The 12,448-nt window shown below is 42.0% G+C and overlaps 2 long non-coding RNA genes across 2 annotated transcripts; one reads left to right on the top strand and one right to left on the bottom strand.

Annotated features, from left to right (window-relative positions):
* The first annotated feature begins 3,762 nt into the window (after positions 1–3,762).
* Positions 3,763–6,406, top strand: LOC124687174. The gene is made up of 3 exons (XR_006998123.1): positions 3,763–4,039; positions 5,978–6,074; positions 6,172–6,406. It is a non-coding gene; the product is annotated as an uncharacterized LOC124687174 (long non-coding RNA).
* Positions 6,407–7,380: 974 nt separating this feature from the next.
* LOC124687172 lies at positions 7,381–9,594 on the bottom strand. Its single transcript, XR_006998122.1, has 2 exons — positions 9,263–9,594; positions 7,381–8,240 (listed from the first exon to the last, which is right to left on the bottom strand). It is a non-coding gene; the product is annotated as an uncharacterized LOC124687172 (long non-coding RNA).
* Positions 9,595–12,448: the final 2,854 nt, after the last annotated feature.

The following is a 12,448-nucleotide window of genomic DNA, read 5'->3' as shown; positions in this document are numbered from 1 at the left end:
AACTAAGCGAGACATCATCCACACCTTCACGACCGGGTATAGGTCGGGTGGCACGCCCTTGTGATAAACATCGGTGCGTGCGACCAGGAGGCTTTGCGGGCCGTCGCTCAGAGGGACTAGGGCCAGCCGCAGCCCTAGTTGTTCCCGGCTCTACGGTGTTGCCCGTCTCTACCCGCCGGTGGGTTTCTGACGTCAACAGAATGCAAATAAGCAAGTATGTAGGAATCAATGCACACAGTTGACACAAGTGTTTGCTTCTAAGATAGAAAGAAGTAGGTAAACTGACTCAACATAAAGTAAAAGAAAGGCCCTTCGCGAGAGGAAGCGAGAGATTACTCTTGTGCTAGAGCTTTTTATTTGGAAACATAGAAACAATTTTGTCAACGATAGTAATAATTCATATGTGTTATGCATAAAACATCCTATAAGTTGCAAGCCTCATGCATCAAATACCAATAGTGCTCGCACCTTGTCCTAATTAGCTTGGATTTCCATGGATTATCATTGCATTACATATGTTTCAACCAAGTGTCACAAAGGGATACCTCTATGTCACCTGTACAAAGGTCCAAGGAGATAGATCGCATTTCATATCAAAAACAAAAAAAAATCGATTATTGCTGTTATTTCTATTGCTTAGTTTATTCCATGCTCACTTTCCATGTTGATGTTTCTTGTTTTTATTTTCACTAGTTAGGTTTAATGGAAAACAAAAAAAATTAGAGAGCTTTATAGTGTTTATCTTGAGTTAGGACATGATGTGTTCGAAGAGAAAATTTTAAAACCTATGGAATTTTATTTGCATGCTAATGGCAATGATATTAGTATAAATTCTTTGGACACCATTATTGCTAATGCTATGGAAAAGTCTAAGTTTGGGGAAGCTAGTTTTCATGAAAATGATCTTTTTTACTTCTCCCGCTTTAGAGGAGAAAAATTGCTATGATGATTACATTACAATGATGAATATGATATTTTTAGTCCACCTACTATTGAGGAGAAAATTAATTATGATTATAATATGTCTCCTGTATCTGATGATTATGGTGATGAGAATAATAATGCTAGCTATTTTGTTGAATTTGCTCCCACTATAATTAATAAGAATGACTATGCTTATACGGAGAGTAATGATTATTTTATTCATGTGGCTCATGATAAGAATGTTTTATGTGATAGTTATATTGTTGAGTTTATTCATGATGCTACTAAAAATTATTATGAGAGAGGAAAATATGGTTGTAGAAGTTTTGATGGTGCTAAAACACTTCTCTATATGCTTTGAAGTTACTCTAGTTTTGTCTTCCTATGCTTGTCGCTTTGTTCCTTGTGAATTTATTTGTGTACAAGATTCCTATGCATAGGAAGTAGGTTAGACTTAAATGTTTTTTGAATTTGCTTCTTGATGCTCTCTTTTACTTCAACTAGCAAGGTGGCCCTCGCAAATGCGAGGGCAGCATCTAAACATGGCTAAAAAAGGTTTCATTAATATTATGAAATTATAAAAGGTAAATGATATTTAAATAAACATAGATGGATGCACTCCAGGTTTAACTGTCAAAAAACTGAAATGCATACACATGTATGTCTCATTCCACCGACAACAGGATATGGTATGTATATAAATACAAGTGTGGCGTGTGATAAATTTTATAACATAACATCTCGTGTTTTTTTCGAATCATAGCATTGTATGAACATAGTTGGAGAACCTCCAAGTGAGTAGTTAGTTCACTACTATAATACTGGAGTATTTGTTAGTGCATCTCCAAGAACATAAAGTGGAATCATGTTTGAGAAACCTATCACATCACCAGACGTTGTCATTTGCACTATTGTACCATATAATAGCAGATTCATGCAACAGGTACATGAACACCAAGGGGTGCTCTTACTCATCTCAAAGTGTGCATCCTTGAGAAATACACATCTGTTTATCAATTGGGAGTGTCTTCAACATGCAGCTTTGAACAAATCTGCATAATTATAATATTATGAAAATATTTTTCATGACAACCTTTTTTGTTTACAATGTTTTTTTAGGGATTGGGTTTCCTCATTATTATATCATATACGAAAGAGGAGAATCCAAAGTAAACCAAGTTTAATTGGTATAGCTAGAATGAACAATCACCAGTTGGGCACATTTTTAGTTCATGCATTGCAAAGAGAAAACAATGCCAAGAAGAGAGTTCATCTCAATTACGTTATGTGGTGACTTAACATGATAATATTACAGGATTCTCAATATATATTTTTATGCTTGGAATTCTCCCATATCTCATTTAATCATCTGAGTTGCGACTACTGGAGTTTGGGTTTGACGTGCTGTAATAACTGAAGTTTTGTAGTTGATAAATAACCTCTTATATCATTTGTTAGATCGTAGTTGAGTATCATCTGGACATATGGCAAGATGTAAAGGCGTGACAAGCACCTCGAGACACTTTAGTGCTGCAGCCTTCTACCCTGGGTTCAGTGATAGGTAGCAGAGTCATGCAACTCAGCAATACATAAAGCTATCAATTTTCTTCTATTGGCATAAAATAGTTGAAGCAATTTAGTTTCCCCTCAATGAGGAAAAATTAACACCAAGCTACCTAAGATGATTTTCAATAGAAGCAAAGTTTTGGGTTTCTTATAGAGAACAAACGCAAAAGATGAAACACCATGCTTTAATGACCTTACTCAACCTCAGATGAAAAATAAAAGCTAATGCCATCTATTATTAATGCAATGGGTCGGGGTAGTTGTTCCAGTATAAAATCTAGATGAATCAATGAAAAATTCGAAGGGAATTAAGAATTTGCTGCGGCATATTTGTTTACACGACAACAAAATAAGATCTTAAATTAGTATTTTATTATAAACTAAATCAGTTGTGGAATCTCAGATTATTAACTGTTGTGAACTGGTGTTCTCTAATACAGGAATTTTTCTATGCTCTATAGTAAACATTGGAACAACTTCCATAAGAATCATCTTAGATACAAAGTTCTATCGAGATGAATAAATAACAGTGCAGAATGGAATAACCAAAACGTCCTACCAATTTTTTTTCAAGAACACAAACGTCCTACCAAATTGACAACGCAGCTAATTTAAATGGGCTTGCAACTCTGTATGCATAGCGGGGGGGGGGGTGATAAGCCATAGCTATACTCTGCTTTTATGTTGAAGGAATAATGCACATGGGCACATGGTCTGTTACTTTCCTACTATTACTGAAAAGCTAAGGCCGAACATAATAAATGCTCTCACCTCAACAAAATATAAAATGATGCATCAGATACAAAACCAAGCATGTCGACCTATAGGGTTTTAACACTTTTTCAGAGACTATTGAGAAATTAATAACTATGCATGCATAGACACGAAGGAAGCAAGCCTAATAAGAAGCCTGTAGTTTCAGCAAACCTACAAAAAGAAGGCCTGAAGGGTGATATGCGAATAAAGAGCTTGCTACAGATCATCTGAAAATACTATTAAATCAGAACTTACACCTTCAAACCTTATAGCTCTTTTACGGTGATTGGCATGGAACTTTGATTTCGTTACGGTTCCAGCAACTCGAAAATTTCCTGACCGTTGATTGAAATAAGTTGTAAGTTTTAGGATGCTTTCACCACAAAACCGTACATTGAATAGGTCATTTGTCTCCACAGATAATTTTTTTTTATCTCCCTGATAAAAAAAAGTTTCATCTCCGTATCTAGTAGGACGAGCCATTACGGCGCCGGCGCCGCCGCATCACCCCACCACTGCAACATCCTGCCCGCCGCCGCCTCATCCAGTCATCCTCCTGCCCTGCTGCAGCATCACCCCTCCACCGCATCCTCTCTGCCTAGCTGCCTCAGTCCTCCGATCCACTCATCGCAGCCAGGTCGGACGCGGCCATCTCCTCATCCCACCGGATCCCGGCCGCCGCCGATCTCTTCACTGGCAGGATTGGATCTGACAGCCAAAACACCAGTATCGTAATCGGCGGCTGCTGCTCTCGTTGCCCACGGGATCGGACTCCACTTCATCAACTCACCAGGTCAGTTTAATGTCTGAACTTTGTTGGAACTATGTGCTGATAGGATCGATCGGCTTGTGATTGGCAATTTACAAGCTTATGGATGAATGGAATATGCGTCCAGGTGGCATTCGAGCACCACAATATACCAGGACCACAATATTACCACTCCGTAAGCTGAAAATCTCGTTCAGGCCTTCAGGTGGCAAAAGCAATATGCCATACACTGAAAAAAATGCCCTCGAGTCATTTAGGCTTCAGATGATCTACAAAATCATGTTGGGTAAAAAGGATGCTTGTCTAGAGACGACAAAATGTATTTGGAGCATGGATGCTCCTATATGAAATTTTTAGTATGACATGCATGGTTCAGTTTGTGATCATTTTGATGTCCGTTCTTATTTTCCTAAGAGCATCTCCAACAGGCGCTGTAAAAGCCACGCGCGGCAAAAAAACACGCCAGTTTACCGCGCGCGGGCGCTCGCGCGAAGCTCCAGCGGAGGCGGGAAAAAGACGCGCGCGCTATAATTTTTGCCGCCCGCGCGCTTTCGCGCTATCCCGCGCGGGAAACTTGCCGCGTGCGCTGCCGCACGCGCTATAAAAACACGTGCGCACGCGGCCAACCGCCGAAACTTCCACGCGTCCGTCTCTCTCCCCGCCTCTCTCTCTCCCGCCGCCGTTCCACCTCCGACCGCTCCGCCTCCGCGCGACTCCGCCGTCGACCGCTCCGCCTCCGCGCGAAGATGCCTCCGCGCCGCGCCGCCCCGCCTCCGGCTACCACGGCGTTCGTGCGCGGCGAGCGGCCGCTTCGACGCGGAAATCCGTTCCGGCGAGGAGCGGATTCGCCTCGGCACGTTCGACCACGGCGCACGAGGCGGCGCGGGCGTACGACGCCGTCGCCGCAGCGCCTCGGCCGCTCCCGCCGGACCATGAACTTTCATGGCGTACGGGCCCGCGGGAAGCGAGCGGAGCGGCGCGGCGCCGCCGCCGCCGAATATCACGCGCGAGCAGCAGCGCCGCCGCCGGGAGCTGGAACAGCGGCTACTCATCGCCGAGCGCGACGAGGCCTTCCGCCTCGAGTGGGCGCGGCAATTTCCGGAAGATGTCGCCGCCACCGAAGCATTCTACGCACAGAAGGAGGAGAAGGCGAAGGCGAAGAAGAAGGCGAGCCGCGACAAGCGCCGTGCGGAGTCCGCGGCGAGGAAGGCGGCGAGGGCAGAGAAGGCGGCGAGGAAGGAGGAGGAGAAGAAAAACGGCGCAGGGCCGTCCACCATCATCCTCTCCTCCTCCTCGTCCTTCTAGTGGACTTAGACGCCGGTGTCGGAGACGACTCCGAGCTCGCACTCCTCGGATTTCGACTGAGACTCGGAGTCGGAGTAGATTGTAGAAGTGTAGTTTCAAATGTCGCTCCAAGTGTAGTTTGAAATGTCGAACTTTTAATATATTTCGTAATTTTTCGTGTTTTATTTGTTTTGTTTGATTCATATTTCGAACGAAAACGAAGCAACGCGCTGCATAATGGCCCTTCCGGCGGAGGAGCAGTTTTGCCGCCCGAGCACGCGCGGCAAAATGGCGCTTCCGGCGGGGCGACTTTCGCGCCAACACGCGGTATCGGTTTACAGCGGGTTGTAAACGACTTTTAGCGCGCCGATTTTTGGAGCTTCTGTTGGAGATGCTCTAAAAACATGGTTCAGTTACATGAACATGCCAGCAACGGAGGTCAGTTTGATACCTTGCTAGACTGAGGGGTTCGGGTTAGCACTGCTTTAGAAATGTGCATCAGCTACCTCTATTGGCTCTGTGATCGTCTGGCTAAGAAATTCATGTACTGATTGAACAACTTCATATCTTGCACCAGCTACTCGTAACTCATGTGTGTTCTCATGTTTTCCTTCAACTATTGTCTAGAGTTACTGTGTTTTGGAAACTTTTAATCCTTAATTTGTATGTGATATGCAGGAAGATATGGCTCAGCAAGTTTGATGATTTTCTTGTGCTTTGTCCGTCGCTGAAGAAGCGGTGTCATTTTGTTTGCTTCAAAATGCATCTGTAGATGGTTAGCTTAGTTAACATTTGTTATCTTCGAAAACTGTACTGTTTACTCTGTCAACATTGATTCCATCTCTAAAATCCTCTCCCAAATGATTGTTCAGTTACAAAAAATGAGAGCAGATGATGAGGGCGTGATGGTGGCTCGTTGGCAATACCTTGTCAACCTTGTAACTGAACTAGTACTACATGTGAAGGTTGTGCCACCCCGGAAACCACCCAGGACCTCTCCGCCGATGCTGCCAATACCCCACGCCCCTCCGCCTTCCTCGCTAGCGCCGACGGCCAGCTCCGTGGTGCCGCCGCGAAAGATAGGAAGAACAAAACAGCTCAACTGACAATTTAAATATTTGTAGAGATTTTTTTTTTTTGAAACGGAGGCAAAAGCTTTGCCTCATCCATTAATTAGAAGAGGGTGTTCGGTTTTTAGGAGAAAACCGGACGAAAACCTACAACAATCGGGCCAAGCCCACACAAACAACACACCCACATAGACCACATAGTGACACCAACAAACACTGAACACGACACTCCAACGCCGCGCCAAAAAGGACAGGCCACGACATTGGAAGACACCCGTCAACTAGTTGCGGATCCAGGGAAGGCAACGGCCAAGATGGCGAGAAAGTCGCAAACCTCTCTAGCGACTATAGCTCCGGGCACCGTTGGCAACAACCCAGACTCAGCCGAGGGAGAGACCACAGCGTCAACATCACCACACTTCTCATTGCAGATGAAATTTTACATTTCTTACAACTGAGAATCTGGGAAAATAAAACGAAGGGATTATCTTTGATGTGCTGCTTAAAGATTGTGTCGTTAAGTTGTAGAGAGAACATCTGCATCGTGTGTTTTATGAGTACAGTTATGGTCTCCTGCTAACTATGGTTCACTGGATGAATCTTACGATACTCCAGGTCTCTTGTGATTTTATTTCTCTTTTTTTTCATGCGTTTATCATGTAAATGCCCATACTAGAATACCAGTGCACAGACTTGCAAGTGAAAGAGTTACAGAAGTGTTGAATGTGCCACCGGCAGTTGCTGTTCTCCAATTGAGTTTTAAGATTTGTATGCTCAAAGAGTATGTAACCTATCGGTTGAGAAAAGAGGTCATAGTTGTGTCATGCGCGTATAATTTTGCAGAAATTCCAAAGAAAGCAGTTTAATTCTCACAGGGATCTGAGATCTTTTCGCTACTGCAGCTGCAATTGATATCTACTCACAGGGAAAAGAGATGCAATGAGATATTCTTCTGCAAAACAGACTGCATCTGCAGGACGGGGGAAGGAATAACGTGCTGGAACTTCAGTACATGTCAAACTGGCTAGCAAATTCCTGCTCACTGAAAAATAGTGCGCTTTGACCTAATCTAACTTTTTCTAGTATTTTACTATTCACTTTCAATAGTTAAGCTGATATATATTCATAATTTTACACCTCAAGGTCACAACGCAGCACTGCGGGAACAAGTTCCGTCGATAGTCCTTGCCCTGGAAGCCTAGTCGATCACGGCCATTTCGATAGTGTTTTCTTCACCCCTTCCAAAATCTGTGACAACCACACGACGTTCGTGACGAAGAGCACCGATGGCACAGTCAATACAGATAATAACCGAAGAAATGCATATGCATTACCTGCGACCAAACCAATTGAAAGGAAAGAATAGTAAAATCGTGTCAGATGGAAATAGGGATGTCATGTACTAAGGACAATAGATTCAATGCAGTTACAATGATGATATTAGACATTGTCACTGGAAGATAAAACCAATTGACACAGAAATTCAGAAAAAGTTAGAAATCTGTAATAATTGATGCATCAGTACAACAAAAACTTTCTAGAGTCTGCATACTCCAAAGTAAAATATTCCACCTTAAATTTTTGTGAGAATCGGTGAACTTTTTATAAAATCTCATATTTTAGCTCATCAGAAGAGGTTAGAATATATCAGATCTTCAAGCAAACTAGTAAGTTGGTTGGGATACAAGTGCTATTTAACTAAGTTATACCTGCAATCACTCAGCATTTCAATCTACAAAAAACTCACTTTTTAGCTGCATTGTGATGGAAAATGCTGGCACTTAAGAAGTGAAGATGCCCGAAGCTATGGCGGGAAAGATTGGCCATTGGTCCGAGTGTAGGATATCAGCAAGAGATTGTAGCATCGTTCGCTGTATATGTTTCATGATTTGAATGTGTTGCTATTGGAAGTTGAATGTGCAAAGCAACACTGATGAAGTGCATCAAGCTAGGTTTTTTCACAGGACATCATGCTAGTTATAAATTGTCTGTAAGCATCCATACTAACTGAATTTTCAGCAGCAACATGTCATGTCCCAGATGGAAATCGACACAAACACTAACTGAATTTGGCTAGAACATCGAGCAAATCACAGAGGATGTTCTACTAATTTTTGGTCCTGTTGATAATAATAAAAAGATTTGGAAGATGAAGATACCATTAAAAATTAAATTTTTTGGATGGTATCTTCGTCGAGGGGTAATCCTCACCAAAGACAATCTTGTTAAGCGTAATTGGCATGGGAGTACTCGATGTGTTTTCTGTCAACAGGACGAAACAATCAAGCACTTGTTCTTCCAGTGCCAGTTCACGAGATCTATATGGTCAGTCATCCAAGTAGCGTCTACCCTGTATCCTCCGACTAGTGTTGCCAATGTATTTGGTAATTGGCTCCATGGTGTTGATTCAAGGTTTAAGTTGCTTCTTAGGGTGGGGGCGCTAGCGAGTTATCTGGGCGCTTTGGCTATGTAGAAATGACAAGATTTTTAATGATATGAATTGCTCTTTGTTGCAGGTCATCTACGGATGTACAGGTATTCTCCGTTCGTGGTTACCTCTTCGGCGAGTGGAGAACCGAGACCTGTTTACGGAGGTCTGTACACGGTTGGAGGCTACGGCGAGGGATACTTTTTCCCAACATGGGTGGCAGCATAGTCTACGGATAGATGCCCCACCTACTTCTTAGGCGTTATTTGTTTCATCTTGATGTGTATCTCGCCTAATTTTTGTTTTTATCATTTTCGAACCTAAGACAACATAAACGGCTGTGTGCATCCTGGTTATGCAGAGGCTGGATGTAATTGCATATAAAAGTAATGAAAGCATCCTTTATCGAAAAAAACTAATTTTTGGTCGGTCTTGTTCCAAGCTAGAGGAGGAAGACGACCTTACCGGAGATCTGAAGTTGCGCCGCATCTAGATCCAGCCTCACCTAAGTCTGTTGCTGCGAACGATCCCGTGAACATCTGCCCCTCTGTCTAGAGAAGCCCATGGTGCTCCAGACGCCGCCGCTCTCGGTACTATTGTAGCCGCCACCCAGCCGCGACGAAAATGGAAAGAGCCAGGTTTCCCTGGTACGTGATGGAAACAGCCCGATCAGATGGTGGCTACGGCTGAGTAAGAGATTGCCGTCGTCCTTGGCGGGCGGTAAGCCGTGGGAATCGGCAGCCGGCCGGAGTAGAGCTCGCCGTAAGGTATGGTGCCCAGACCGACATTGTTAGAGAGAGAGAGGGGATAATACGGTGAGATTGAGAGGACATGGTTAATTGCTTTGCTTAAAGATCCGTGCTGTCTCATGGGAACTTCGCCCGCTCAAAAAGACGTTTGATTTTTATAATTTTCATAAAATATATTAGAGATTCCGGTCCCACACTTTTGGTTCCGTCTAATTACCACCATCTAATCGGGTTGTATGGACGGTTATTAAAAATACCAATCATTGTAAAACTTGTACAAACCTGAACATATAATAAACATGACTATATACATTTGCACTAACAATTTCATCTGATGAGAAGAAACTTTAGAAGTTAAGTAAACTATCTGTGTAGAGTAGAGGCCTCTTGTTACATCTTCTGCATTTTTAACTTTTTTCTTTTTCAAAGTTTTGACCAATTAAATTTTTTACGTGAGCACATAGGTCCAGAGAACAAATATCTTTGTATTTAATCATTTGTCTAAATGCGCTCACTGAAAAAAACATACTAAGATATATATTCCTTTCAGTTTAAAGTAGAACTTAACCCCAAAATAATATTGAGTTTCCAACCCAATTCCTCACCAATAAACATGAACGATATGTGTCCCTTCTGCGAACTAAACACATGGAAGGCAATAAGCTGTCTCGAAAGAGATAGATTGAACTATATTTATCAAGTGTAGTTTTCCAAAATAAGCAAAATTTAAGATTAAGAAATGAAGTCATCAGAAGCATCTTACTCAGTTTTTCCTTCTAATCAGGAGACAATAGGGAGTTTCTTAAAAGGTAAATCTAAGAGAAAATTATCAGTATATAAATCACCTGTCCTGCAATGGTGTATAAGCATACAAAAGTATGAGCATAAGGAATACCTTCGTGATAGTTATTTAATATTGTGGTGCAGTTGCAAATTTGATCCCTGTTCTTCAGGATTAAGCAAACTATACTGAAAAGTTGAAAGAGATAGCACTTTTACTGCACAACCAATGAACATGAGAAAGACACCAATGAGCTTGTGTACAACTTAGAACGGTATTCTGTATAGGGCACATCATCAATTTTCTTGGAAAGCTCTCCATAGTATATGGAAAGTCAGTATCCTCTACAAATATACTGGTACTCCGGTTACCATCCTCTGTCTAGATAAGCTCTAAATTCCCAGAGATCTGCACATAGGGGAAGGTGTCAATATAACATCATGTAGATTGTAGAGATATATAAATGCATTATTTATTGTATGCAAATTATTTGGAGCTCAATGGTTCTAAGAAACAAAAATTCCTTCTGATGTATTCCATTGATTTAGGTCTGCACAATTGATGATGATGCCGGCGCCTAAAGAACTGTTCTTCGAACAGAGAGATGCAGAATCATAGCATAGTGACGGCCATAAATAAGGCGTCCTCGAGCCAGAATCATAGCATAGTGACGGCCATAAATAAGGCGTCCTCGAGCCGTGGCTGATTCTTTACCTGCTTGTCAGTATACGATTATTTGTTAAAGAAAGATATAGTATTTTTCTTCCAAACTTTGCCGTCTAGATGAACCAATTCTATATAAACAGTGGGCACAAAGTAAATATGATAAATTATGGTATACACTTTCAACAGTCAAGACGCCACTTGCTAGTTTATGGAAGACCATCAATTATACCTTGATAAGGAAATGGATTCGTTGTATGAGAAGGCACGTGATAGCAAATAAAATAGTTGCAGCTAAATTCAGAAGAGATAAAACGGAAAAGGAAAACGAATTTACAAAGTGGTGTTGTTCTGACAAAATTTAGAGCAAACCAAAGTGATTGTGTGTACTTCATGTATTCTCTTTGATTCTATAATGATCCATGCCACGCTCTACACTACAAGGGGAGGGATTTGGTGGTTAGTGCAGACCACTAAATTTCTTAGAACAATTGCTTGATCTTACCACATCTTTACCATCTTAGAACAATGACCAAATCTAGGGTAATGTCCATAATTCAGGCTAATTTATCTAACTGATAGTAGCTACAAGATAAATCGGAGAATTGCCTCAAGCTCACACCTGGTAGCTAGGAACATGCACATGATATTATATTTTCAGTGCGCAAGCTAATCTTGTATAATATAGCATACAGTCTATAGAGATTTGTCAACCTTCAAATCAACAAAACAAAAACAGGGTACGTGTATCTATATTCGCTATGTGTTGTGGACTATGGGCAGAAAACAGATCGAGTAACCTAAACTACCAGCATTGCTATTTGCTACTGCCTGTGAAAATAATCCATATGTGCATGCCGTATTCATTGATTATCTCTCAGGTCAAATGAGAAAAAGAGCTTTGCATATACCTTCTCGCTAGGGACGTCCAGCTCGATTCTTTCTTGCCGGAAGATCTCTCGAGAGATGAGACGTGCTACTGGATGACCGGATCTGACATGACGATGCCGAGAAGGTATGGTCGTGTAGCTCCACCCAAGATAGATGAACTTCAAATTTTTTTTAGATCTATAGAGGGAGCTCTTTTAGATCTATGGACATAGCTCTTGATTTTTTCCTTTTCTGTGAAACTGATGAGCTGCATCTATGGGTGGGCTCTATGTGTTCCTCAGCACAACAGAGTTCTAATAAGTTTTCTCAAGTGATCTTATACGTAGCTAGCCCGTTGCTATAGAGATGCATGCATGATAAAAGTCATAAATCTTAGATCATCCATATACATGTACGTGGTATAGTCGTCACGGCCGGCCGGCCGAGGCACGGATCCAAACTCAATGGTGCCGACGACGGCAATTTTATAGCTGATGTATGCAACAACGGCGATCTTATAGCTAATGTATGCAAGGCAAGTCTTCAACTTATCCTTTACCTAGATCCTTGATATAGTAATGCATGAGA

The sequence above is a fragment of the Lolium rigidum genome, chromosome 2, assembly GCF_022539505.1.
Source record: "Lolium rigidum isolate FL_2022 chromosome 2, APGP_CSIRO_Lrig_0.1, whole genome shotgun sequence".
Lineage (NCBI taxonomy): Eukaryota > Viridiplantae > Streptophyta > Magnoliopsida > Poales > Poaceae > Lolium > Lolium rigidum.
Note: the sequence above shows the minus strand (reverse complement) of the source record. Positions and strands in the feature narration are given on the sequence as shown.